The following is a 25,078-nucleotide window of genomic DNA, read 5'->3' as shown; positions in this document are numbered from 1 at the left end:
AGGATTCAACCTTGGGTTGATCTACTGAAACTGATCAAGAAACACATGAAAGTTTCTGCAGTATTATAGGCTAAAGAAGAGTGATATCCTATCTTTTTTGAACCAAAACTTTTAAAGTTTGTTTTTTTTTTTAATGGTTTCTACTTTGATCACAACCAAATAGAAGTTCAAAAACACCTTGAATGTCCCAATATAATTCTTTAAAAAAAATCTTGTCTATCCACATATCCATTATAAATTCAGGGAACAAGCTGATTGTTGTGGAGGGAGGTGGATATGTGAAAGTGGGGAGGATAGATGCTTCCAGTCATGGAATGAATAAGTCATGGGAATAAAAATACAGTATAGGGAATATTGTCATTGCAACTGTACTAACATTGAATTGGTGGCAGATGGTGGCTACACCTGTGGTGTAGAGCTGTTGAATCACTGTACTGTATACCTGAAACTAACGCAGCATTGTGTGCACACTATATTCAGAGAAGAGTTAATTCTTACATATTATAAGAACAAACTCTTACATGTACTTTAAGAACCTCAGTATTAATCAGTTTTAAAAGCTATTAACTCTTAGGGAAACTAAAGTAAAAGCAACAGATATTTGAGAAACTTAAATAGTTACATTAACCATTGAGTATGACAGAAACTTAAGGAATAAATAACAATGACCCTTGCTAATTATTAAAGAAAAACAACAGAGATAGCTCAGAATAAATGTTACCTTTATAACACTCTGGCTAAGGTCAAAGCAGAAGCAGTTCGTCATAGATAATGGAATTAGATTTATGCCAGTATTTACTAATGGGGACACAGATGGACAGACCACATTGCTTCTACTATCTTGTTGCAGATGTTTGGTGACAATGTCTAAATTGAAAAACATATATTCTCTTTAAATGTTGAGCATGGTTTTCATTTGTATTCTACATTTGAAATTAGCTTGAACACCCTTTCCAGTTTCAGAACTGTGGGTTTTGACTTTCATTGTTGCCTTTCTATGTTTTCATATTTGCAGTTGAAAAGTTGATGCCAACTTCTGTAAAACATGTTCTCCTCCATGCTGGGATCCTCTATGCTAGTAATGTCCCTGGAGCATGTGCTTTAGTAATAAGCCCTGGAAATGGGAACTGATAACGGAAATACTGGCCCCATATACAACAGGGGTGTTAGCCTGTGTTTCTGTAATTAGGAATGTGATTAGAAATAAGAGAGGCTTTTGGTCTTCAATTTCAAGCCATGAAATGAAGGGATTTGAGTTTGTCTCACTTTTGGCAGATGGCAAATTTCAGTCCCACTGTGGCTTTCTCAGTCTGGCCACAAAGAGCCTGTTCTTTAAATAGGTTTTCCAAGCAAAGAGTTACTGTGCTTCCATCTCTTTGTAACCACAGCTTGCTTTTTAAAAATAATAATTTCCCTGATTGTCTTCTTATTCTTTGCAGGTTTTATTTTTCTTTTTCTTCCTACTGTTTCGGGAATTTTCTTTCTATGATGTAAAGCATAAAAGAGCAAGATAACATTTGCCAGAGTACTTACTGTATAAACTGTACATTATATTATGCTGTCACCCCTTTAGATAGCAGTAAAAAGTTGGAAAGTTTTGCTTATGTTAAAAAGATAGTTGGAAAAAAAATACAGGCTTTTGGGGTGGGGGGTCAACATCATTGTCCAACGGAACATCTCAGGACCAGCTAGGACACGGGGTCTACCATGTGTTTGTGAGTTGCATAGTTCATGAGTTGCATGTATTGCTCACTAATTCTCTTGTGAGTCCTATGAAGCTGATCCTACTATTGTCCCCATTTTATAAGTGAGGGAAGCACAGTCCTATATCTAAAATGATATAGAACGCATATTCTCTATCACTATTCTATATCACCACCCTATATTTCAAAGTGCCTCATCCAGAGATAAGTTTTTCTTAAGTCGATATTAATTCATTTTATCACCTATATTAATCCTCTTTCATTTGACAAATATTGATACCCACTATGTACCAGACATTGTACAAGTCTCTGGGAATGCAAGCATAAATGAGTCTAGTCTCTGCCTTTGATATGCTCATAGACTAAATATTAACAGTGCCTGAGATTATGGAAACTAAAAATGGGTACCAAGTCATCCTATATACTGTACAAATGCACAAGGGTGCTACAAAAATTTTGGGGGGAAACAGCACTATTAGATATTATATGAACCTCATTCAATTTATATGTATCTTCAAGTGGCTACAATATTCATACTCTTCGAGGGGTTTTGAACTAACCCCATATTAAATAGAAGTATTCAGTATTTGACCTAGAATACTATAAAAACATTTCCAAGAACACCATAAACAGAGAAAGTTTAGGAATTTCTGGCCTAAGGAAGGCAGTTTGGTATTTCAATCAGAGTAATTTAAAGACCCCAAAAGATTAAGCCAAGGAACTGTCATGGGAGCTTATGATCCAGGAGAACAAAATGGGACTGAGAAATGATTATAAAAATGATCTCCAATTGGGTACACAAATACTTGTGTATTTTCCTCACAAAGATACTTAAATAAATCTCATTTTAATGAGCTTGAGTGACTTCAGGATAGTAGTTAATTTGGATTCAAATTATGAAATATTTTTAGGGACTAGGTCAAAATGCTTTTAGTGAGCTAATTATATGATTCGGCTTATGTCTAAATAATAAAACCAAAATGGGCCATCAATCTTATTAATTTGAAGATGGTATTTTTTGATGCCTATTCTGCTTTTAACCTTAGGCAAACTGAATGTACTGAATAGGAGAGCAGATTATGCTGTCACTTTAAGAATATATGATTATAGCATCTCAGTGGATGGTTAGACATCTCATAGAAAAATAACTGTAAATCTAAGGAAGGAGATGTATTTGACAGTCCAATGTCTACACACTTTTGGTTTCCTCTAGCTCAGAATTGCTGCAAGCTTCTTTAGTAATTTGAAACCTGGAACATGTTGAAATTGCTAGCAATGTTCCCCTAGCTACTTTTTCATGAAAAGATGATTATGTGATGCTAAGAGGATTTGTTGACAAGAAGGAGAATTTTTATTGCACAAGTCTGCTTTCAAGGAAGAAAAAGAGAGTCAATGGAAAATAGCAATTGGATCATTTTTTGAAAGATAAGAGATTACCACTGGGACTTGTTCCCATTATCTCAGAGCTAAGACTTAACTATAGTTCTCATCACCAAATGAAGGGCAGTGAAGGATGAGAAAACGATCAGGGAGAACATATATAGGAGAAAACCATATTTTGGAAATGTAACATGCCTGGTCTATAGATGCATATGTAAAGCATAGGGTGGTGGCAACATAGAAAATATCTCTTTGATGAAGAGAAAAATCTTAGCTCAATCCTTATCTCCAGTTTATTTAGAAATACCACCTTGACCTTGTTTAACTTAACCTTGTTGAACTTCAGTTTCCACAGCTATAAAATAACACTGTAGAAAGGAATAAATAAGACAATACAGATTAAATACTTAGGATCTAGCCCGGTCTATAATTAGCCTAATCAGTCACTGATACACAGAATAGAAATTAGCTTTTTCTTATAGAGAAAAGTTTGGGAGTTATAGCCCTCACCTGTAAGGTGGCTTCATAATTTTAGTAGCATTCAGCTTTCTGCTTCACCATCCTTGGCATGGGACTTTGAAGATTTCATCCTGGTTCAAGGAGGTCTAGTCCTCAGACTCGGATTGGAAGTAGGAGGAAGTGGGGGAAGCATGTGACAGCCATCTATGCTCCTTTAAATAAGGTTTCCTGAAGCTTCTATCCAATAACTTTTTTTTTTTTTTTTATTAACTGAATACAGTGACATGATATAACTAGTCTGGGAAATATTGGCCATTATCTGGGCACATGAGTTTTTGGAATTAAACAAGATGCTATTTGAGTGTCTTCTTACCATGAAGAACAAACGTAGGCAATGTATATTTCCTCACATAAGCTTTAAATAATCCTTTAGTATGAGCCTTTATCTCTTTATTTGTAAATGGAATATAATACCTGCTTTCTTGGATTGATTAGAAGATTAAATGAGATTCTGTGTGCCAGTGTTACATCATTTGTTGAATAAATAGAAAAGCATTAATGTTTAGATTGTATTAGGTACTGTGTAACAACTTTTTAAAGATTACTGGTAAGGGAAGAGAGAGAGAGAGAGTGCAAGAGCATGAACACACACACGAGTGAGAGGGGCAGGAGAAGAAGAGCGAATCTCAAGGAGATTCTCTGCTGAGTGCAGAGCCTGCCACAGGGCTCAATCTCATGACCCTCTGATCATGACCTGAAACAAAACCAAAAGTCAGCTGCTTAGCTGACTGGGCCACCCTGGTGTCCCTCTATAGCAACTTCTAAGTGTTTTTTCCCAACTGCTCTGATTTATAAATCTTGTGAATCTGTCTTTGATGTTTTATCAGTATCTTAACATTCTCATCAATTTTTTGACTGTTTCAGGATCTGAATGGTTTTTTTAAAAGATTCAGACTTGTACAATGTAAATAAGACACAAATTACTTCATATAAAACTTTCTGAAACAGTCAAAAGCATTTGGAAATTTATTTGTATTTGGAAAAGTATTTGGAAAATAGGTTGATTTATTTAGTTGTAAATTAGGATTAGCAATATGTTTAACATGAAAATTAGAGTAAAATTCACATGTGCTAACATTTTACTGAGCATAGTATGAAAGGTTCAGAAAATGGCTATTTTCAAGATTTTAAAAAAATATTTTACATTTAAAATCTTAAAATTGATGAAGCAGTTATACATATGCATAATATCTCACTTCTTCATAATTGTATTAATTTATAATATTTGGCAGGGAAATGGGAATTGCTCAAGGAGCCATAGGTAATTTTAGAATTAACATAAATTCTGTTCTAAGTCCCATGCACATTTTATTCCAGGACTGTCATCTGCATTTTGAATGTCAGATATATAATCATTGGCATCATGTGGAGATGAGACTTCCCTAGTCCTATGTCATAAACCTAAAAAGTTATTTCAGAGTAACTAATAGTTACCTGGATTCCATTTTCTGAAAGGCAGAACTATGATTGCTTCTCTTTTGTAACTCTGAAAGCACTTTGTTTGTAGTCAAACACTATTGAGTGCTATATTTGCTTTTTCAGGCTGCTAATCAAGGAGGATTATTTTAAATTAAGTGGTTTATTTGAATTACTGTTATATCTTGACATTCACATTGGTGGTATTTAGGGACATTATATTATACTTCAGAAAGTCTTTGATAACATTTTTGTGTAGATTGAGGTACTGAATATTCCTATAGAATGATCTAGATAATATCCTCAGAATTCTTTTAAGTGTGATTTATTGCTGCAAATTAAATTCAGATCATTCCTTTTTACTGCCTGTGGTATTCATAAAATATAAAAACAAAAGCCCATAAAATATGGAAGTTTTTACCTTTTGAAGGCATTTTGTTTTGTATAAAACAAAACCTGAAATTTCCAAGTAGTAAGAAATTTCAATAAAATTTGAAAATATTTTAAACATTGGAGACCAGTTTTTACCCTAAATAATCAGAAATATATACAAGGATATATATATTCATTGAAATACATTTGTTTTTATGAAATGTTATGTTGGAAATGATGAACTATATATTCAGCTAACTCCAATAGAGGTATATAAAAATACATTTATATGCAAACATACTTTATTTGGAAAAGACTAGAAGACTATCTCCCACAGTGTTAATATTTTTAAGTGGTGTGATAAAGTTTGAATATTTTTATCATTTATGCTTTTATGTATTTTTCAAAGTTTTTATAATTAAAATGCATTCAAATATAAATGAAAGTATAAAAATGTTAATTTTTTAATTAAAAATATTTGCTGAGTTAAAAATATTTGCTGAGTACTACTAGATAGCCCTATGTATATGTACAAATAGATAATTGTTTTTGTAATCTGACCAAATGGAGATCATATACTACATTGGATAGCTCTTTAATGCCCTCTTTGGGCATTTCACTTTTGAGACTACTTTTTTGTATAATATTTGCAAATCAATCAACATGATACATTAATAAAAGGATAAGAACTATATGATATTTTTAGTAGTTGCAGAAAAAGTATTTGACAAAGTACACATCCATTCATGATAACCCTCAACAGAGTAGGGGGGTTGGAGGAAACATACCTCAACATAATAAAGGCTATGTATGCAAAAACCAATAGCTCATACCCTAAGTGGGGAAAACTGAGAGATTTTCCTCTATGGTCAAGAACAAGACAGGGATGTCCATTCTCACCACTGTTAGTGCAATACTGGAAGTTCTAGCCTCAGCAATCAGACAACAAAAAGAAAAGGCCTCTCAATTGACAAGGAAGAAATAAAACTTTCACTCTTTGTAGATGACATGCTACTCTACATAGAAAACCCTAAAGACCCCCCACCAAAAACTTGCTAAAACTGGGTGAATGAATTCAGCAAAGTTACAGGATACAAAATTAACCTATAGAAATCTGTAGCATTTCTATACGCCAATAATGAAGCATCAGAAAAAGAAATGAAGGAATCAATCCCACTTACAATTATACCAAATCCAATAAGATACTGAGGAATAAACCTAACTAAAGGAGTGAAAGACCAGAATGCTGAGGACTATAGAACAGTGATGAAAGAAATTGAAGAGGACACAAAGAAATGGAAAGAAATTCTATGCTCATGAATTGGAGGAACAAATATTAAAATGTCTGTACTTCCCAAAGCATTCTATACATTTTATGCAGTCCCTATCAAAAATACCACCAGCTTTTTTCACAGAGCTAGAACAAACAATCCTAAAATTTGTATGGAACCACAAAAGATCCTGAATAGCAACCTTGAAAAAGCAAAGCAAAGTTGGAGGCATCACAATTCAAGACTTCAAGCTATATTACAAAGCTGTAGTCATCAATAAAGTATACAATTGGCACAAAAACAGACATATATCTCATTGGATCAGGATAGAGTCCCCAGAAATAAACCCATAACTATATAGTCCATCTTTGACAAGGTAGGAGAGAATATACAATGGAAAAAGACTGTCTCTTCAACAAATGGTGTTGGAAAAACTGAACCATTTTCTTATACCATCCACAAAAATAAATTGTAAATTGTTGAAAGATCTAAATGTGAGATCTAAAGCCATACAAATCCTAGAGGAGAACACAGGCAGTAACCATAGCAGTTTCTTTTCAGATAGGTCTCCTGAGGCAAGTGAAACAAAAAGCAAAGATAAATTATTGGGACTTTATCAAAATAAAGTTTCTGTGTAGTTAAGGAAACAATCAACAAAACTGAAAGGCAATCTATGAAATAGGCCATTTGCAAATATCTTCTATCTGAAAAAGGGTTAATATCTAGTATCTAAAATATATAAGCTTATAAAATTCAACACCCAAAAAAGGAACCATCCAATTAAAAAATGAGCAGAAGACATGAATAGACATTGTTCCAAAGAAGATATACTGATGGTCAGCAGACACATGAAAATATGCTCAACATCACTGATCATCAGAGAAATGCAAATGAAAACTGCAATGGAGATGTCACCTTACACCTGTCAGAATGGCTAAAGTTAATAACACAAGAAACAGGTATTGGCAAAGATACGGATTAATGGGAGCCCTCTTACACTGTTGGTAAGAATGCCAACTGGTGCAGGCACTCTGGAAAACAATATGGAGGTTCCTCAAAATAAGGAACTGCCTGGGATCCAGCAATTACACTATGAGGTATTTACCCAAAGGATACAAAAACTAATTCAGTGGGTACCTGGGTGACTCGGTTAAGCATCTGACCCGTGATTATAGCTCTGGTCATGGTCTCAGGGTCCATAGATAGAGCCCCACATCGAGCTCTTCAATCAGTGTGGAGATTCTCTCTCCCTCTGCCTCTCCTTCTTCTTGGGTGTGCACTTGGGCATGCATGAGCGCACCTTCTCCCAAATGAATAAAATCTTAAAAAATACATACTAATTCAGAGGGTATGTATACCCCAATGTCTATAGCAGCATTATCTACAATATCCAAATTATGTAAATAGCTCAAGTGTTCGACTGATGAAGAAGTGGTATACACACACATACACACACACACACACACAATGTATATTGCTTAGCAGAAGAAAAGAATGAAACTTTGCTATTTGCAAGGACAATAATGGAGTTAGAGCATATGACGCTAAATGAAAGAAGAGAAAGACAAATGCCTTATGATTTCATTCATGTAGAATTTAAGAAACAAGTGTGAGTACTTCCTTAAAATATTTGGGTCAAAGGCTAAAGTCAGTTTTAAGTTTGAATGTATTATACACTCTTGCAAAAAATTGTACCAAACATGTATGGATTTTTTCTGTGCCTTAAAGAAATTCTGAATGTTGTAATGGGTTTCATCTTTGTTTGCCAGATATGGAAATTGCTAATCCTATTTTCAGTTCCATTCTTTGGATATAATGAAAATGAACTACATTTAATTAATTTTGACTTAATCTATTCATAATCTTGCCTAATTTTCTATTAGTATGTTGGGATTTTAATCTTGGTTTAAGAAGTTTTTTGTGCATTAGATACTTTCAATTTTTTTGCCTTATTTTTCATTTTTAAAGCTGTATTTATAGTAACCTTTTTCCACACATTATGATTTTCTGAAATAGTTAAATATATTGTAGTGGTTAAATATTTTCACGATTGTGGATCAGGTTCATAGAGGCCTTTATCACCAAAGAGAATATGAAAGTTATTCTTGTATTTTTAAATTTTAATATATTCAATGAAATATTTTTCTTTCTGGAATTTCACTGAAATAAGTAAAGAAAATTATTACTTTTACTTTCCAATGGACAAATAGAATTAATAATTTTTGAATAATGGTCTTATTCCAGCTGATTTGTGGTGCAAATTTTATATATATTTCCTTGTATATATGAGAATTAAAATCAGATTGTTAGTGTGAATAGTTAACAAAGGTGATTGAGTTTTTGCAGAACTATTAGTGTCCACCTTTTACTTTCATTCTTTCACTCATGTGGTGCCAGTTTAAGAGCCTACTTATTAGTCTCAGATAATCATGGCTCATGGTTCCTGATCTCAGGAATCTCAAAATTGAGACAATTTATATTTATATGCAAATTAACAAGTATGACTCTATCAGATATCAGTATTGTGGATAGAATATTGGGATAATGAAGTAATAAATCATTTCAAGAAAATTTATAAAAACTTTCTCCTTACACCTGTGTTATAAAAAGTCTTTGTTCCTCAAGTATTTCAAGATACAGGGCATAGGGTATTAGAGTTGAAAATCTTAAAGATTACCTGTTTCTGTCCCCTTGTTTTGCATGTAAGAATTGGGCCCATAGAAGTTAAATGGCTTAATCAAGAACATACTGAGTTAGTTGCAGAGGTTGAATTGAAATCTAGATTCCCAAAGGGTCCTTGAATTTTGGTTTATCAAGATGATTCAGTAGTATGGAAAAAAAATAATGGTGGCAGAGCTATTGTTTCCTCCTCTTCCAACGTTTTGTAGCAGTTTTTTTTTTTTTTTTAAGTTATTTCCGAATGAATCATGGTTTATTGTGCATTATACAGAACTCTGAGTGCCCACCCCCAACTCTTCTCATTCACTGATTTTCTTTTTAAGCATACTGGTTATCCTCACTCTTAGATTAGTTCTTCTCTCTACTGTGATCATATAACATTTTAAGGAATGTGTGTCTGGAGAGATGACTCATTTTTTTCTTCCTGTGTATATTTGTAAGATTTCTAATAGTTAGCCTTAAAATATTTGTGAGACTGATGATAGAGAAAAAAGACAGGATTAAAAACACAATTGTTCTTAAATTTGTTTTTAAATCCTACGTCATAGAAATTAAAGAATCCTCGAGAAGATTTTTAGTCAAATGCTAATATTGGGTATATTGCACACCATTCTTATCACAAATGACCTACACCTATGAGGCAATATTACTACTTAGGAACAGTTATGTTTTTATATAACAAATTGGCCTTTGCTGTGCAGGGAATAAAATATTACAGAGGATTTGTTTTTAGGGTCCTAAATGAGTCCTATAACTGATTAATTAGGGGTATATGACCTTCAGTTTCCATGCCCCTAAGATGAGGGGTCAACAAGTGCTAATTGTTTCAGAATAGAGGAAAATTAAATAGCTTGATCATTGGCTGAAGAATTTCCTTTTGGGGGGGGCTTGTCTTATTTGCCTTAGTAATTCTTTTTTTTTTTTTTAAAGATTTTATTTATTTTATTTGACAGACAGAGATCACAAGTAGGCAGAGAGGCAGGCAGAGAGAGAGAGAGGAGGAAGCAGGCTCCCCGCCGAGCAGAGAGCCCGATGCGGGACTCCATCCGAGGACCCTGAGATCATGACCTGAGCCGAAGGCAGCGGCTTAACCCACTGAGCCACCCAGGTGCCCCTGCCTTAGTAATTCTTTAGGGGCATTGACAGAAGCACTTTTAGTTTTCATGCTTTAATAGGGATTGTTAAAATGAATTGTATGACAATACTTTTGAGCTTGTAATTTTATACTGTAGTATGTTTATAATATACTTTTAGTATGATATAAGAAGTAAAAATCATTTTTTAGGAAGGTATATTCTCTTCAATTTTAAATCTGATACCATGCCACCTTTTTGTATTAAAAATGGCAGTTCCCTTCTGTAGGGACTGTTCTTCATCTTTGTTGTGGGCTTTTGTTAAAGGGCCCTATATTCGCTTCTTACCGTGTATATATGCATGTTATAGAGACAACGTGAGTCCTATGCATGCAAAACCAATGTTCAAATAAGCATATAGTTCTTGGTAGTAGGCAAGAAAATGAGTAATTTCATCCTGGACCACAAGTGGACTGATTAGCGCTGGAATTCTGAAGTTGAAAGGATAGTTATTAGCATAATGTTGTACATAAGGAATGTGATAGATGGCATATTATATTGCAAGTTTTAAAGTGATATTTGGGGCAACTTTTAAATGTATATGTTACCGTGCTTACTTTTTAATTAGCTTTTCCTGTAGCCTAAATGAAAGGTAATACATTGTGAATAAAATGCTTACTCATTTAAAAAACAAACCACACATTTCTGCAACACAAATATAATTTTTCATATTGTTGGTAAACTAAAAGATTATTTACAACTCCTTTAAAGTAAGACTTAATGATTATTAATCATTCAGTGGACTTGCCCTGAAGTCACTCTTTAGCTAGTTAGGTATTTTGTCTTTTTAAAAAGATGCAAAAGATAGTTCTTAGGGTACATAAGAGCTCTTTATCTATCCTTTCTGGAGAAAACCTGGGTCATGAATTTTTTACCATCAATCATGTTAAAATCTAGAAAAATTTAAGTGTTCTAAATTTCCAGCTCATTTAAGAGCTAGTATCCTTTGCATGAATTTGTGATACATTTGATTATAAAATATATGTTTCTAGATATTTTCCCTTCTCAAAAGGACAGGAGTAGAAGAAAATATTCAGACATTTAGATTATGATTCACTGTTCCTTTTCCATCCTGTATTCCTTTTTGGTATTCTCAGTCACTACCTTTATTAAGATTTTTGACTTAGTCATAACTTAGTGTTAAAGAAACAACTCAATAGGAGAAGGAGATAGACAAAATTGATTGCATTAGTTACTTCAGTAGCTTCTCTATGTTAATTTGATAACCAGAAAATTGGAGTTGAGTTATAGTTGGTATTGGAAGCTATAGCTTATCTCTAGGATGTTCTCTTGTGACATGTTTACAAGTAGTTCTTTAGGTGGGATCTGCCTCATAAAGCTAATGAGTCTTGCTAGTGGGACTTCTTTGGGTTCAAGTACATAATTTCCAGTTTCCTTAGGAAAAGAAACCCTTCCACTTGCACTTTCATAATTTTTTGGTTCTGCCTTACACTTACCACTCCAGAAGAGCTCACCATGGCATGATCATGCTTTTCTGTGACCGTCTAGGGAATACCATTTTCACTTCCCATAGATTCTTGGCATATTGTTAATATCCTTTCATCAGATTCTTTCTCTCTCTTGGTTATGTATTTTTATCTGATAATATCTTCTGATTTATTCCACAATATCCCATATCTAATTCCATAAAGAGTGAAAAAAGCATTTATATAAAAAGAAGAGTTTTGTCAAATTATCTTTCCAAAGAGTTACCCAACTATATTAACTATGCAACACCAGTCTTAAAATCCCCACCAATGTTGTTATAACTTTGTCACTCTAGTCCAGGGGAGTGGTGGGAAAAGAGTTAGTTGGAAAAATAGGAGCGACTGGATGATTTTCTTTCCTATTTCCTATGGCTAAAATATTTTCTTCATAAGTTTGGTTTCTGAATTTAACCTTCTGTCTGTTCTAGCAATGACAATACATTTTCCTTAAGTTCCTCAACTGCTGACTAACCTTTGTGGCTGATTGTTTGGAAGCAGAAAAAAGAATAAGTATATATATGGGGTGTGTATAATGGGCAACCAAATTACTTGACTTTATTTTCAGAATAGATGAGAGAAAGAAGAATGGAAAAATAAACAAGACAAACACGACAGAATGAATGTATTTATTATATATGTGTTATTTGCGGTATGAGGATTTTTTAAACATCTTTGTTTCACTATTCATATAAAGTACTTACATAAGCTTAAATATTGTATATAACTTTTTTGGTCTCAGCAAATGTTTCATGACATTAAGGTTATTGGGTAGGAGGGAAAACTAGCTGTGACATCTGTCAACACATTGATTTCCAGGGTTGATACAGATGGTCTGAGCTAATCCTTGGTCTCCCTCACCACCCCATTTGTGTCCCATACAAAGTGTATGACCTTCTTAAAAGAGGACCAGTCATGAAGGGTATTTAAAAGGTGTATATCTTTGCTATAACATTTAGACATTCATAATTTATTCAAAAACAGTTAAATCTGCAGAACAAAGAGACAAACTTCAGTGGGAATGATTCTTTTTCCTAGAAGCAGTATAATGACTAGAGAGGATTGAAGTTGGAGCATGCACAAATCTTCTTGAGCAGTTAATTCAGTAAATCACGTTATCACTTAAGCCTTTTTTCCTAAGAAAATGGGCTAATATCTACAATATTTGCAAAGACGAAACATTTTCATTGCATCAACCTTTTTGGGTATCTGCTATGTACCACACACTGCTGGGAACGGGACTATGGTGCTGAAGAAAGCATGTAAATAATTTATATGTATCTGTGCCCTCATGGTGATTGCATTCACATTTGGGAAGATAAGCAATTAGCAAATCGTAAAATATATATTCTGCATGATAGCGACAAATTATAGGAATGTAAAAAGCTAATGGGGCACATAGAGAGGGTTCCAATTTTAAGTAAGATAAGGGAAAGCCTCATCAGGATAATCTTGAGCAAAGACTCAAGGAGGTGAAGGAGAGGCACTAGATATCAGGGGGAGAACTATCACATTAAGTATAATAATTTATATAAAATTTTTAGTACAGTTCCTGGTTCAAAATATAGTTAAGTTCTCAGTGTTATCCAGTATTATGAAATAAACTTGACTTTAAAAAAAATTATTTTAGAGAAAGAATAAACAGGTGGGGCATAGAGAGAAGGAAAGAGAATGTCAAGCATCCTTCATACTTGGCGTGGAACCTGACATGGAGCTCTAACTCATGATCCTAATATCATCACCTGTGTGGAAACCAAGAGTTGGGTGCTTAACAGACTGTGCCACCCATGCACCCTAAATCTAGCTTCTTAAGAAATATTTTTTGGTGTAAAACTTATGGTTTAACTCTGTCATGCAACTGAGCTGACAGTACTAGTATTTCATTGCTTCTTTGTTACATGTGAACATAATGCAAAGAATAGGTCAATCTTAATATCTTGTCAAAGACAACCTAGTTGTTTCAGACATACTATTTTTCACAAGACTTAAATGCCTTTAAATAGTGGAATAGGAACTATTCTTTAAAAATTCGTATAGAAACTGGTAAAGCCAAGTTTTGTTTTTATTAGAAGAGTCTTTTACAACACTTAAAGCTTGTTTTTACCTTATTATAGGAAGAAATCTAAAAATAGATGAGTCTTAAACATTGACTTTTATCCATCCTGAATTTCATGGAGCATCCAGAATGATGCATCCTTCCCTTCAAATATTTATCCATCACTTCCAGACAAGTAGTGTATGAGGCAATAAATAACAGACAGCTAGAACAGGAGAAAACAGTTTTTTAATGCCTTGTGCTTAAACTGTCACTCTGGCAGGAAGTAATAACTGAATGCTGCATTATTTAAGGCAAGGTAATAGACTACTTCCTTTTAGAGGCAAATTACTTTGGGACCAGCTGCCGTACCCTGAGAAGTCAGGGTTTCCTCAGTGAAAATCTAGAGTTGTAAGGTTTGATGTAAGTTGATTGGCTACTGAATCCTAATGCTTTACACACCAGAGAAGAATTTCCTTTGAGGCTTCTGGTCATCATTTATCATTAAATAAATAGTCTGGCCAAGTGCATGCTTTTCCATATGGTGGACAGTAGGGTGTACTACAAAAGCATAAATTTGGAGTGAGAATGATCTGTACTTGACTCTACTTACATGATTTTGGATAAATTGCCTAATAACTTGGGCTATGGATTTCTTTCCCTGTAATATGCAAGTAGTAGTACTAAATTAAGTTGCTGAGAGAATTAGGTTAAATAATGTATATAAAGATTTGGACTTCTTTTTCTGGTGTCAACAAGTATTTATTTACAGATTATTTAAAGCTTTCAAGTTACAAACTCAATATGTAGCATTTTAGCTGTTGAGTTTTAAGAATGGGTCTTTCTAGTTTCTATGACCTGTTATGGAAGGCATCAGGATGGTAGTGTTCTTTCCTGTCCTCTTCATTCCTTTGAAATTTTTTTTAGTCATACATAGATTATAGTCTCAGAAGATCCTGTTCTACCTGACAGCTGTATATTAAACTTCGACCCACACATTTTGTGTCAAATTTCTGCCCAGTTTTTAAAATACCTTCTGAGTATGAGAGCAGGGTTGTAGACTCTTCTGTTGTGCATAGTAATAATGTTGGTTGACAGGATTTGGGCCCAAGTGCCAGTATGTTAAAAATACAACTTCTATTCAATTTAATCTTTGTATTTCGTATAAAGAAATCCACTATTGAATATGCTTTGCTCTCAGATATACTTGTAATATTTCATGATTTACTTGTGGATGGTAGTCATGTTAGTTTTCACATCATAACTGCAGAGTGCAAGGCTTTCATCTTCTCTTTCTTTTTTTTTTTTTTTAAAGATTTTATTTATTTATTTGACAGAGAGAAATCACAAGTAGATGGAGAGACAGGCAAAGAGAGAGAGAGGGAAGCAGGCTCCCTGCTGAGCAGAGAGCCCGATGCGGGACTTGATCCCAGGACCCTGAGATCATGACCTGAGCCGAAGGCAGCGGCTTAACCCACTGAGCCACCCAGGCGCCCCTCATCTTCTCTTTCTAGTGGCAGTTATTTCCTTTGGTCTGTGGGATAATAGGCCAACCTGGGCCAATAAGTAGAAAATGAAAAATAAGTAGAAAAGTTGTTGTGCTCTTCACTTTTTAATTATTAGAAATAAATCTTTATATATGATTAGTTTTTCTTTTTACTCATTACAATTTTACCATTTTTCTTGATGTGCTATCAACTTAAATTTGACAGTATTTACAATGTTTCAAGATGTTGGAGAATTTCAGTGTTATTTTATGTTTTTATTTGGGATTATAATCACTTCAGGTTCTTATCAGTATTTTATAAAATTAGACTTGATTTCCCCTGTTGATACGATTTTAAACACTATTGACAAAAATGACTTTGCTGCATATTTTATGTGTAGTCCCAAATTTCAGTAACATTTTGAACATGTAAACACTTAAATTTCTATATTTTATGTTAAAGAGTCTCTGATTCTATGTCCAGTGTATGTTTCACTTCACGAGAACTTTGAAGATCAGAAATAAAATCATTGGCATCACGTGGATTGGATTACGTGGATCCCATGCCACAGCCTGAACTGTTAATTTCTGAGTGATAGTTACCTCGAGTGCACGCTCTAAAAGGCAAATATCATACTTCTTCTGTGGCTTTGAAAATGCCTAGTTATCAAGCATTTTTGGGGGGGGGGGCTATCTCCTTATTTTAGAAGTTATTAAGTAAGGTTCTTTTAAATTAAATGGATTATTTGAAATTCAGTAGTTTATTTGAAATACTGTTAGAATTTGATGTGCACATTGATGTTGTGTATACCAAGGAATATTATATTTTTGCAGTCTCTTTAGTAAATGTTATACTTCCTAAATGTTGATGGTATTTTTATGTGGGATCTGAAGAAGTAAATAATCATAGATAGAATGATCTAGATAGTATCCTCAGAACGCTATTGCCATAAGTTTCTGTGATGTAATGGCAAAATCTTAGGATCTTTCCTCTTACTGTCTATAATGTAAATATTGTCACTGAAAACAGCGAGATATTAAAATGCAAGTGTTACTTTTTTATCTTGAAACTATTATGTTTTGGGCGCCTGGGTGGCTCAGTGGGTTAAGCCGCTGCCTTCTGCTCAGGTCATGATCTCAGGGTCCTAGGATCGAGTCCCACATCGGGCTCTCTGCTTGGCGGGGAGCCTGCTTCCCTCTCTCTCTCTCTGCCTGCCTCTCTGTCTACTGTGATCTCTCTCTCTGTCAAATAAATAAATAAAATCTTTAAAAAAAAAAGAAGAAACTATTCTGTTTTAATTTTAAAGGCTCCGATTCAGTGGTGAACTACTTTAACTTTTGTTTGAGAAACTCTGTCTCTAACTTTGAATGACAGCCTTTTGGGATAGAGTATTTATCACCACTAAACCAGCCTTACAAGAAAACTTAAGGGAAACTGTTTGGAAAGAAAAGAGATTAATCAGGAATAAGAAAATTAAGAAAAAACTTCACTGTACATACAAACATAATAGTAGCTTAATCACGTATACAACCAGTATGAAGGTTAAAGCACAAAAGTAGTGAAATAAACTGTATGTATAAAAATCAGCAGGGCACCTGAGTGGCTCAGCCTGTTAAGCATTTGCCTTTGGCTCAGGTCATGATCCCGGGGTCCTGGCATCCAGACCCACATTGGGCGCTCTGCTCTGCGGGCAGCCTTTTTCTCCTTCTCCCTGCTGCTCCCCCTGTTTGTGCTGTCTCTCTCACTCTCTCTCTCTCTTTGTCATATAAATAAAAATCTTAAGAAAAAATTGGTCAAGAGGTTTACAAAATAAAAAGATATAAAGCATGATGTCACATACATAAAATACAGGAAGGGGAGAAAAAAAACCCAAGTAGTTTAAAATTTTTTCTCTTAACCTAATCAGAAAATACACAATTTATAATGTTCATTGAAAAATATATTTGAAGAATATCCAAGTATAATGGAACAGTTAATTTATAGCACATCCATATGTTGGGCATTAGAAAACTTTTACAAATATTTTATAAGATTAGTTTGACAGGAAATGTTCACAATCTACTATGTTAAAAATAGAGAACTACTGATGCACCTGGGTGGTGTAGTCAGTTAAGTGTCAGACTCTTGTTTTGGGCTCACACTGTGATCCTCAGGGTTGTGGGATTGAGCACCTGGATGGGCTCTATGCTCAGTGCAGAGACGTCTTGAGATTCTGTCTCCCTCTGCTCCTTCCCCACCTGCTGGTGGGCTCCCTCTCTCCCTCTCAAATTTTTTAATAAAAAGATTACTATTTGGGCCGGTACAGCTCAGCGCTACGTGGAGCAGCTCAGCGGACTGCATCGAGAGGCCAAGGGCGGTCTCTTCCACAGGGCGGTGGCGGCGGCGGCGGCGCCATGGAGAAGCGATTTATGTATGATGATTATCAGGAAACGAGTAAATGGCTTCTGTGCTAAACCAAGCACCGACCTCAAGTGGCGATTATCTGTGGCTATGGGCTAGGGAATCTGGCCAATAAATTAACAGAGACCCAAAGCTTTGACTACAGCAAGATTCCAAACTTTCCACAAAGTACAGTACCAGGTCACGCTGGTCAACTGGTGTTTGGATTCCTGAATGGCAAGGCCTGTGTGGTGATGCAGGGCAGATTCCACATGTACGAAGGCTACTCGATCTGGAAGGTGACATTCCCAGTGAGGGTCTTCTACCTTATGGGTGTGGACACCCTAGTGGTCACCAATACAGCTGGAGGACTCAACCCTGAGTTTGAGGTCGGAGATATCATGCTGATCCGTGATCACCTCAACTTACCTGGCTTCAGTGGTGTGATTCCTCTTATGGGGACCAATGATGAAAGGTTTGGACTTCGTTTCCCTGCCATGTCCAATGCCTATGACCGGGATATGAGGCAGAAGGCTCACAGTGCCTGGAAACAGATGGGGGAGCAGAGAGAGCTAAAGGAAGGCACCTATGTGATGCTGGCAGGCCCCTCCTTTGAGACTGTGGCAGAGTGTTGGCTGCTGCAGAAGCTGGGGGCAGGTGCTGTTGGCATGAGCATAGTTCCAGAAGTTATAGTTGCAAGGCACTGTGGACTTTGAGTCTTTGGCTTCTCCCTCATCACTAACAAAGTCGTCTTGGATTATGAAACCAAGGAGAAGGCCAATCATGAGGAAGTACTGGAGGCTGGAAGACAAGCTGCAGAAAAGTTGAACAGTTGGTCTCTGTTCTTATGGCCAGTATCCCACCACCTGCCAAAGCCTGTGAGCTGGAGTGATCTGGCCTTTCCCTAATGGGATCCAAGTAGCTGCTGTCTACTTTGGTCCCTTGCTGGGGGTCACGTGCCTCTGCCCTTCAGTAGTAGGAGAAAGGAGAGGAAGATCCCTGTCCTTCACCTTCACCATTTCTCCCACCAGATCATTCTGCACAGGCATTTTTTATCGTTACCTCAAATCATTTATCAGTTCCCTACCTCCTTCTTCAGGAGCTAGAGCCCAGCCCTTGCTGTGTCTATGGCAGGGGTGTGACTTGGGCTGTTGAACTTGGCACAGTAGCTACTGCTGTCCTTCTGATGTAATGCATTCACATTCCTGGGGACTCAGTTCTGACTCCTCCAAAGCAGGAGAGCCCCCCGTAAGGGCCATCACAGTCCAATACCCCTAGGACTTTTGTATTCCCATATTTTGAGAATAAAAAGAAAGATGAAATTTTAAAAAAAGATTACTATTCAGTTTTGTCTCAGTTTTGATTTCTAGGAATATACACATGCACACATATACATATATGCATATGTATTTCAAGATTTAATAAAACTGAATATTGATTTCTTCTGATAATGCTATTTTTTTCAAATCATAGTTGCAATGATGTCCTTGTTGCAAATTGTTTTATATACATTCCCAAATATCAGTAATCTTTTGAATTTAAGGATGCTTGATCTTAGTGATTCTTTTGAGCAGTGTGTAAGAAATAAAAAGGTAATAAATTCTTAAATTACTAAACCTTCAAATTGGTCATATTTTTAAACAAGAAAAATAAGTATCAGTAACATATTAAAAGTCCTGTTTTCAAATAAAATCCTAACAGGTTGATTGAATTTCATACCTTCAAACAGTTGCTTTTTATTGCCATGTAGATGAAATCTATATAAAAATATTTGCTGTGGTTTTGCTTATTCAGTGTGCAATGTGAGCTTAGTGCATTATTTTTTTCCTAAAGATTTTATTTATTTGAGAGAGAGAAAGCATGAGCAGCAGGAAGGGATAGAGGGAGAGGGGGGAGCAGGCTCCCCACTGAGCAGGACTCTGGAGTCATGACCTGAGCTGAAAGCAGACACAACGCACTGAGCCACCCCCCCCCCCGCCCTTAGTGCATTATTTTAACCACAGTGGCAAGATTTTAGGACTTTTCTGTATGGGCTTCTTGCAGTAGGTAACAACAGAGTGTCTAGTTTATATCAGGTTCTTTGGTAAACCATGGAGATAAAGAAAAAAACAAATTTTTTCTGTTAAAGAATTTAGTAAAGAGCAGTTTCCTAACACAGTACTTCATTGTTAATATAATAGTTCATATAGGGAGCTGTAGAATGAAGTACCCTAACTCTGGGGTTGTTAACAAAGACTAAACAGAGTGATGCGTCTGAGCTGAGGCTGGAATTGAGTCATGGATAAGAGAAGAGGGTCAGGAGTGTTTTTCACACAAAAACTGACATTAACTGAAATATAACCATGACACTAGGAGAAATTACAGGAGGAAGATCAGGCTTAAACATATTTATCAACAGTATAAACATAATTAAGGTGACTGTGAAGAACATCTGATCATAGACTTGATAAAAGTGTAATATGCATTTGCATATTAACACAGGACTCAAATATTGGTGAAGGAATTATTCTGCTTGAGTGCATTTTTCCAATAAATGTTTAGGGAGGATGCTTTAATTTGTCCTCAATAAAAAAGTACACTTCTTATTTTTTGCTTTATTAAATATGTTCTTTTGTTTGGAGTTTTTAGAGTTTATATTAATACAAATACCTGTTTTTGCCCTCTGCTTTAATACACTTTGTCTCACTGGACTATTTAGATAGAATTATTTGCCCTTTCTTTTAAGGGCTCCAAATTGCTCTCATTTTTGCACTTATGATTGCTCTCATCTCCTTCCTGTAACTTTCTAACATTCCTTTCCTGACCTAACACCTTTGACTTGATCAGCTTTGGAAATTAAACAAATTACTTGAAGTGGGGACAGAAGGAGAGAATTTCAGGCAGACCCCCTGCTGAGGGTGGAGCTCAACCAGGGCTCCATCTGGGGACCCTGAGATCATGACCTGATCTGAAATCAAGAGTAGGCCACTTAACTGACTGACCCATCCAGGTGCTTCAGTTAGCTTTGAACATTTTTGGTGCTCCTTTGGCTAGTTAAAATTCTTTATCAGTAATCTTGTTAGCTAAATTAAGGTTGTGAAGCTCACAATAGAAACTAATTTTGGATAATTCTAATAATTTAACTTTGTTCACATGCATAAGTTTCTAGAGAGCTCTTTAATAGGATGGAGCTTTCCATATCCTACATTGAAAAGGGAACTCTAACTAGGACCCAGGGGGACACATGGTTCTTATAAAATAATTTGAAAAACTATGTACTTTCTTGTATACTATAAAATTCACATCTAAATTTTTTGTGTCTTATTTTTGCAAAGAACGTAATTTCCTGTTACTATTGTCATTATTTATATGCAATGGAATATAAAAATCATAATTTGACATCTAACATCTAAATAAAAATACTTAAACAATTTTTTATTGAAAAATTTGCATCATTTCTTCATCTTGAAATCATGTTAGGCAACTGGTGTTCAGAGGTCCTGAGGCATATGTACTTTGTTCTTAAAATGTCATTTTGCAACCTTTTTTTAAGGTTGGCTTGCTACTTGGAACTCTTTAAAAATGTATTGGGGAAGGAGAGGTTGGCATATAGCTTGATTTAGTCTAGAAATGTCAAAGGCTGTGAAACTCTTCTTAATCTTGGGTACCCATCAGAAAATCCTAACAATTTGTCTGCTAAACCCCTGTTCTAAGTCCCAATGCTTAACTGCCTCTCAAGTAGACATATGTGCCAGGCAGGGCACCAAGTTAGAAAAAAAAAAAAAAAAAAAACAACTGGTCCCTTTTTAGCACTGGTTCAGAGGAGAGGGGTTCAAGAGATCTCCAACTCTTTAAGGTATTATGTGGTACCAAGGAGACCTAGTACAACGTGTTTGGGGGAGTAGTAACCTGTCATCTGTAATATCTTTAAGCAGGTAAAACCCAACAGATCCATGGTCTAGAAAGATAATCTAGCCAGTGTGTCTGGCACTCTTGGCTTTTGCTTTTTCAATGTCTGTGACTGTATATGCTGTGGCTGTATATGCTGTACTTTCCATATGAGTGAGACATAGGCAAGTCAATTATGGTGGCCTGGCATTGCTTGCTGCTGGAGGGAGATTAAAAGACTGGGGGTGATTCACTGAATAGAGGAAGACCTTCAGCTCTTGAGAGCTTGGGCTCTGGGATTGAATTCTGAAAACAAATCACTCAAAGAGTTATTAAAAATGCATGCTGACACATAGCACACCAACCCACAGTTTAGACTCTCTAAATTCAGACCACCTGTAGTGTGTACTATAAAAGCTCCTTGTTTTCTCCTCCTCTTCCCTGGGTTAGGAACCATTGTCAGATTGCTTATTGTCTGGATTTTTTCAATTAAAAAAAAAAAAGCATATTATGACTCCAGGGTAAAAATAGCATTTCATTGTCTTTAAAATACAATTTTAAGAAAGTTTTAATACTACTATACCCTCATTCAAGATTTACACAACGGTTATGTATAGACACTGTTTTTAGCTCAGGTTGTAGGTTCCCTGCTCACAAACTATTCTTAGTGGCAGTGGGATGGCTGAGTACATGTTGTTGAAAAGAGAAAACATACAAGTAAACAGATAAGATAATTCTAGATGAGGAATAGTTTGAAGAAGGGGAGAACAATGACCATGAAATGTTGACTTTGAAGTATATAGAAATTTTCTATGATAGAAACTTGCTATGATTTCTAAATTTTCTGTGATTTAATTTTATTATGTACTGCTTTCAGAGATACTGTTATCAAGTATGATAAAATAAGTCAATTCCAAGTGCTTGCTATCTAAGGGTTGCAGTGTCCTACTGCTTTTTAGGTAGATCAATGAAGTCACAAGAGACCTGATGATTATAAGCCTTGAACCTAACAGTAGTTAAAACAAGGGGAATGCATAATAAAGAATATATCAAAAAGGATGGAGTTGAAAAGATTCTATATGTATTGTTATAGATAGGAGGCGTTTCCCTTAGCTCAGTTAATCAAAATGTATCAGTTACCACCATATTCATTCATGGTACAGTGTTGTGCTATTTTTAGTCTTCTATATTTTAGTTAGCATTAATGGAATAACTTATGTATTAGACACTATAAAATATACATAAAATAAAATTTATAGTTGATTCTCAAGTAGCACAGTACATAGTATTAAAATCCAAAAGCTGACTGCCACTATGGGTATTTTAGATTTTTTTTTTCCAGGAAAAGTTAACTTTATTATTTTTTTGTTGTTGTATTATTTTTTCATCATAAGTGTACTCTTTAAACCCTTTCACCTATTTCAGCCTTCCCCCTCCCCACCTCCCCTCTGGTTAACCATCAGTTTGTTTCCCACAGTTCAGAGTCTGTTTCTTGGTTTCTTTTTTTTTTTTTCCCTTATTTTTGTTTGCTAAATTCCACATATGAGTGCCATCACAAGGTATTTGGCTTTCTCTGACTTATTTTGCTTATCATTATACTGTCTAGCTCCATCCACATTGTTGCAAGTGGCAAGATTTCATTCCCTTTTATGGCTCAGTAATACTCCATTATGTATACTTAATATTTATATTTAATATTAATATTTATATATATCACATCTTTATTCAGTATTCAATGGACACTGAGCTGCTTCCATAATTTGGCTGTTATAAATAATCCTTCAGTAAATGTAGGGGTGGGTGTATCCCTTTGAATTCATGCTTTTGTAGTTTTGGGATAAATACCAAGTAGTACAATTACTTGATCATAGATAGGTTTTGAGGAACTTCCATACTGTTTTCCAGAGTGGCTGCACCAATTTTTATTCCTACTAACAGTGTAAGAAAAGGGTTTCAATTTCTCCACATCCCTGGCAACACCTGTAGTTTCTTACCTTGTTGACTTTAGTTATTCTGGCAAGAATGAGGTGATATCTCCTTGTGGTTTTTTTTTTTTAATATAATTTTTTATTTTTTATAAACATATATTTTTATCCCCAGGGGTACAGGTCTGTGAATCACCAGGTTTACACACTTCACAGCACTCACCAAAACACATCTCCTTGTGGTTTTGACTTGCATTTCCCTGATGATTATTGAGTTTCCTTTCATGTGTCTGTAGGGCCATCTGTATGAAGTGTTTGTTCACATCTTCTGCCCATTTTTTAGTTTTGTGCTATTTTTAACCAAAAATTTACCTAAAATCATCTTAAGAGTAGCTTCTTAGTTGGTAAATTGGCTGACATTGAGATATTGGTATGGGTTAATGAAAGATAAATGATACAGTATTTCTGCTCTCAGTTTATAGTCTGGCAAAGGGTATTAAATCTGTATTCAAACATCTTTGGTGCAAGAATGTTTATTTGACTCAAAGAGAGGATAGATCAAATGCAATGAGAATTCAAAGAAGCGGGAGCTCATTTCCAGTAGGAAGGGTTTAGGAAATCACCACATAGTGGGAGAAACTGAGGAAGATCTTCAAAGAAAGGAGCATATCACTAGGTAGAGAATGCAATGAAGGGTCAGGTAGAAAATGGAGAGTGAATTTAAATATGCAGCTGGGAAAGTATAAGTCTAAAACACAGACTGCAATTACTAGAGCTCAAGACGAATAATATGAACAACTGTGAGGAAGTTTTGTTGATATTGTGCGCGACCTCAGGAATATCTCCCAACTGGAGCCTGAGACTCTATATAATTTTTCTCTTATGGATTACAGATATGATTTTTAAAACTATGATTATTGTCTGTTTAAGCAAGGTGTGCTAAGATATTTGTGGCTCCTTTGAAAGATAAGCTGCACATCTGCAAAATGTCAGCAGAACAAATGTCATATGTAAACTCCATTGAAAGTACTCTTGGTTTAATAATTATGTTTGCTTCATTTATTTTTTTAAAGATTTTATTTGTTTGAGAGAGAGAGCACACATGTGTGGGAGAATAAGTCCTGGGCAGAAGCAGAGGAAGAAGTAGACTCACCAGCAAGCAGGGAGCCCAGCATGGGGCTTGATCCTAGGACTTGGAGATCATGACCTCAGCCAAAGGAAGACACTTAAACACCTGACCCAGGTGTCCCAAATTATGCTTGCTTTTAAGATTGTTCAGATATTACATTTCTAAAAGATATGGCAGGAGACCTCAGATAAGAGTTATAACTGAGGGGCTCAGTGGGTTAAGCCTCTGTGTTTGGCTCAGGTCATGATCTCAGAGTCTTGGGATCTAACCCACTTAGGGCTCCCTGCTCAGCAGGGAGC

General features: G+C 35.4%; 1 protein-coding gene and 1 pseudogene across 4 annotated transcripts in view; both read left to right on the top strand.

Annotated features, from left to right (window-relative positions):
• Window positions 1-25,078, top strand: part of NAALADL2 (N-acetylated alpha-linked acidic dipeptidase like 2) — a 1,363,661-nt gene that overhangs the window by 199,825 nt on the left and 1,138,758 nt on the right. The gene's annotated exons all lie outside the window — the stretch shown is intronic.
• Window positions 17,873-19,191, top strand: LOC131824856 (purine nucleoside phosphorylase-like; annotated as a pseudogene).

The sequence above is a fragment of the Mustela lutreola genome, chromosome 2 (genome assembly GCF_030435805.1).
Source record: "Mustela lutreola isolate mMusLut2 chromosome 2, mMusLut2.pri, whole genome shotgun sequence".
Lineage (NCBI taxonomy): Eukaryota > Metazoa > Chordata > Mammalia > Carnivora > Mustelidae > Mustela > Mustela lutreola.
The sequence above is the reverse complement of the archived record's forward strand: the minus strand, read 5'-3'. Positions and strand labels throughout refer to the sequence as shown.